Source organism: Nicotiana tabacum, chromosome 13 (genome assembly GCF_000715075.1).
Source record: "Nicotiana tabacum cultivar K326 chromosome 13, ASM71507v2, whole genome shotgun sequence".
Classification (NCBI taxonomy): Eukaryota; Viridiplantae; Streptophyta; class Magnoliopsida; order Solanales; family Solanaceae; genus Nicotiana; species Nicotiana tabacum.
Window position 1 is genome coordinate 19,768,479 of NC_134092.1, and position 5,168 is coordinate 19,773,646.

The 5,168-nt window shown below is 36.7% G+C and overlaps 1 non-coding gene across 1 annotated transcript; it reads left to right on the forward strand.

The window, feature by feature from the left end:
• The first annotated feature begins 3,144 nt into the window (after positions 1–3,144).
• On the forward strand, positions 3,145–3,251 carry LOC142168527 (small nucleolar RNA R71). The gene has a single exon (XR_012698382.1). It is a non-coding gene; the product is annotated as a small nucleolar RNA R71 (small nucleolar RNA).
• The last annotated feature ends 1,917 nt before the right edge of the window (positions 3,252–5,168 follow it).

Here is a 5,168-nt window from a genome sequence, read left to right on the forward strand (position 1 = left end):
TCCACTTTCCAACCAAGTAATTCGTGATATCTGCAAACCAGGGTGGTTGAGTCACAACTGTGTTGACTGAAAAAATATGTTCACCAGGAAACTCTTCTTTTATCTCACTACACTCACAAGGAGGATTTTCTAATCTAGACAAATGATCAACTACCTGGTTCTCTGTCCCCTTTCTTATCTTTTGTCTCAAGGTCAAATTCTTGTAAAAGTAAAATCCATCTTAACAATCTAGGTCGAGCATCTTTCTTTGCTAAGAGGTATTTTAAAGCTGCATGATCAGTAAAAATAATGACCTTGGTTCCTATCAAATAAGATCGAAACTTATCAAAAGAAAATACTACTGCTAGTAACTTTTTTTCTATTGTGGCATAATTTAGTTGCGCCTCATTCATTGTTTTACTAGCATAGTAAATGAGACGAAAGATCTTATCCTTTCTCTAGTCTAAAACTGCTCCAACTGATGTATCACTAGCATCACATATGACCTCAAAAGGCTGATTACAGTATGGGGACACAACTATATGGGCGGTTGTTAAATTTTCCTTAAGGGTCTCAAATGCTTTCAAACAATCACCTGAAAAATCAAACTTAATGTCTTTCATCAAAAGGTTAGTCAGTGGTTTTGAAATCTTCGAAAAGTCTTTTATGAATCGTCTATAAAAACCTGCATGACCTAGAAAGCTTCTAATGCCTTTAACAGTTCTAGGAGAGGGTAATCCTGCTATAAGATCAATTTTAGCCTTACCAATTTCTATCCCTTTAGCAGTGATTTTATGTCCTAAAACAATTCTCTCAATAACCATAAAATGACATTTTTCCCAATTAAGAATCAAGTTTGTCTCCTCACATCTCTTAAGAACTAAGGTCAAATGATGAAGACAATCTTCAAATGTTTTTCCAAAGAGTGTAAAATCGTCCATAAAACTTTCAAGAAACTTTTTAGTCATATTAAAAATAATTGTTGACATGCAACGCTGAAATGTAGCAGGGGCGTTCCACACACCAAATAGCTTTCTCCTATAGGCAGTCATATCTTGATCTTTTGGTGCAATTGGTATCTGGTTATAGCCTGAATAACCATCAAGAAAATAGTAAAAACCCATATCCTTCAATTCTTTCCAACATTTGATCAATAAACGGTAAATGAAAATGATCTTTTCTAGTAGCATCATTGAGTCGTTTGTAATCAATACAGACTCTCCATCCCGTGATAGTCCTGGTAGGTATGAGTTCATTACTTTCACTTTTTATAACAGTCATACCTCACTGGAAATAATTCTTTCTCAAGGTAAATATATTTTAAATGAGATGGGAGAATTTTGAGTTCAATATTTTGGTTGAACTTGTTTTGGTTGCATCTCCTCATCTTTAGAATCTGTTTCTAATATTTCAGCTTCTCTTCTGATGATAAGATCATCATCCTGTGTGGTGCCAGATTTGGTCAAACATCTTTTCATTGAGTCTGGAATTAATTGATAATCTTTGAATTCATCTGTAAGATAACTAATAATGTCAATTGAAAAACATGAAGATGATGTATCATCTACTGAGAACCTTAGTATCTTTTGCATATCAAAAATGACTATTTCTTCAACAACTTTCAAAATTAGTTGTTCTTGATGGACATCTATGATTGTTCTACCTGTAGCAAGAAGAGGTCTACCCAAAATTTTTGGTTCATCACGATATTCTTTCATTTAAAGTATTATGAAATCCACAGGAAAAACAAACTTATCTACTCTTACAAGTACATTTTCAATTATTCCCTTAGGTGTCTTAGTACTTTGATCTGCAAACTAAAGAGAAACACCAATATCTTTCATTTCACCGAGATTTAATTTTCTAAAGATAAAAAATGGCATCAAATTTATTGAAGCTCCAGAATCACAAAATGCTTTTTCAAAATATACACCTCCCAAAGTACATGGAATTGTAAAATTGTCTGGGTCACCAAGTTTTTGTGGTAGCTTATTTTGAAGTATAGCACTGCATTTTTCAGTAAGCATTACCACAGAAACTTCTTCCAATTTTCCTTTGCTTGGCAAAATTTCTTTTAAAATTTGGCATATGAAGGTATTTGCAATAAAGTATCAGTGAATGGAATATTGATGTGAATCTATTTTAAAATCTCCCAATATTTTGCAAATTGACTATCAAGCTTTTTCTTTTCGTTTTTTGTGGAAATGGAATTGTCACATGGAGAGGAGTCAATTTTTCAATATTCTTTTCTTCTTTTTTCTTGACTTCTTTCTCCTCTGATGGTTCAGATGGTTTTTCAACATTCTTACCATTGTCTACCTATTGTTCTGGTTGGTTCTTTTCTTGCCTGTCTCCATAAGATTCATCAAGTTCCTTACCTGACCGTAAGGTGATATCCTTAAGGTGCTCTTTTGGGTTTTTCTCTGTATTGCTTAGTAAGGGACCTTGAATCGTTTCTGACACAAGAGCTGCCAGCTGGCTTAGCTGAATTTCCATATTTTTGAGGGATGGATTTTGGCTCTCCATCTTTTCATCAGTGACCTTAATGTACTTGTACAAAAGGTCATCAAGACTAGGGTGGGCTTGTTGAGGCTTTTGTTGATATGGAGTTGCTTGCTGATAAGGTCTAAAGTTTCATTGACCATGGTTTGGATTTTAGTATCCAGGTGGACCCAGTGTTTGTTGCTTCTAGAAGCTTTGAGAGTTCACAACACCATTTGGATTTCTCCATTGAACATCTGGATGTTCTTGTGCCATTGGACTTCCAAAAGGATATTCCTTGTAACAGATCACATTGACATGTTTATCATTGTGACTGGTTTCTTGACATTCATGGTTCTGATGGTTTCCTCCACACATGTCGCAAGCCTCAGGCTGGCTTGGTTGTTGTGTATACACCTGAAAAGATTCAAACTTTTGTGCCAAAGAAACAATTTGTTGTGTTAGCGTATTTAAAGCGTCTGCCTAATTTACTGTAGCAGCCTTCTCGATGATTACATGCTCAGATGGCCATTGGATGGCATTCTCAAAATTTTCATTCAATAAGAGAAAATGCTTCCTCTGTGGTTTTTTCCATTACAGAACCTCCTACAGCTGCATCTATCACATTTCTAGAAGAGGGTTTTAACTTGTGATAAAACAATATACAACTTCATATGTTCAGGAATATCATGATGTGGGGATTTTCTTAACATTGCCTTTAATCTTTCCGAAGCTTGATATACTGACTCAGTGTCAGTCTGCAAGAAATTAGATATGTCTTGTCTTAACTTTGTGGTTTTAGCAGGGAAAAAATATTTGTTTAAAAATGTTTGAGTCATCTGATCCCAGTTGTAATAGATCCTTGAGGCAAACTTCGCAACCAAGTCTTGGCATCTCCTTTTAAAGAAACAGAAAATAACCTTAACTTGATTACTTTAGGAGATACTCCATTATACTTAGCAGTTTCAACAAGTTCCAGAAAATCAATTAAATGATTGTGTGGATCTTCACTTGAATCTCTAGTGAAGATACAAGATTGTGGAAATGTTTGAATCAGGTCGGTCCTGATTTCAAAGTTGTTGGCTGCCACTAAGGGTTTCCTGACACTAGATTCACGGTTGAAGTGGTCTGGTCTAGCATAATCCCTTAAGATTTTGTTTGCTGGCCTTGGCGCCACTTCATCAAATTTATCCTCTTGGCCAGACGAGGGAAACTCACACCTGCGAGGCTTTTTCCGCAGGTGCAAAAATGTTGCTTGGCAGAATGGGTTAAAAATCGAGGCTCAGCCATTTTTGAGCTCATTTTCTCCATTCTTGGGCGATTTTGGAGCTTTTTGAGAGAGGATTTCAACTAGCAACTTGGAGGTAAGTTAATTCTACAAACTTTTAGTTAAATACATAGATTATAACCTGTACATCTTGGAAATCAAGGGTTTAGATAAAAAAACTAAGTTTTGACAAAAATGAGATTTTAACAACAAAAATGGTTATGGAATTGGATGGAAATTGTATATTTGACTTTTTGAGGTAGAGGCCATCCAGTTGGTGCTCCAGCTCGGTTCTATGCTTTTTCGGCCAAACCAGATGCAGAGGCCTCAGATGCAGTGATTACATGTATTATTTCTGTTTGCGGCAAAGATGCCTCCGTATTATTTGATCCAGGATCCACGTATTCATATGTGTCCTCTCTATTTGCTCATTTCCTGGGTGTTTCTCGAGAGTCCTTGAGTACTCATTTTTGTGTGTCTGCTCCTGTGGGCGATTCTGTTATTATGAATCAGATCTATCGGTCATGTGTTGTTACATTCTATGGTTGTAAGACTAGAGCAGATCTTCGGCTGCTTGATATGAACGACTTCGAGACTATCCTGGGCATGTACTGGCTATCCCCATATCATGTCGTCCTAAATTTCCATGCTAAGACTGTTACTTTGGCAATGCCAGAATTTCCTAGGTTGGAGTGGAAGGGTTCGTCTGTCAGCGCATCCAATCATGTTATTTCCTTTATAAAAACTCGACATATGGTCAAGAAGGGTTGTTTAAATTATCTAGCTTATGTCCAGGATACTACTGCAGAAACTCCGACTATTGATTCAGTGCCTGTGGATCGAGAGTTCTTCTATGTATTTCCTTCAGATCTTCCACGCATGCCACCAGATCGTGATATTTATTTTTGTATTGACTTGGCTCTAGATACCCAACCTATATCTATCCCACCGTATCGCATGGCTCCTAAAGAATTAAATGAATTGAAAGAACAGCTTGGGGAGTTACTAGCAAAAGGGTTCGTCAGACCGAGTGTATCGCCTTGGGGTGCACCGGTGTTATTTGTGCAGAAGAATGATGAAACTATGCGAATGAGTATTGACTATCACCAACTGAACAAAGTCACCATTAAGAACAAGTACCCGTTGTCCCGTATTGATGATCTATTTGACCAGTTGCAGGGTGATAGGGTGTTTTCTAAGATCGACTTGATGTCGGGGTACCATCAATTGAAGATTCGGGATTTGGATGTTCCGAAAACTTCTTTCTGGACTAGATACGGTCATTATGAGTCTTGAAAATTAATTTGTACAATAATATTAATAGGGAGTCATGCCTGTTAGGCTTATCTAATAATTCTTGTATATTTTCTGTGCATAATCAGCCATTTTCGTGCTGTAAACATTGAGTTTTAACCTATGAGATGAGTGCCCAGGTGGCGCT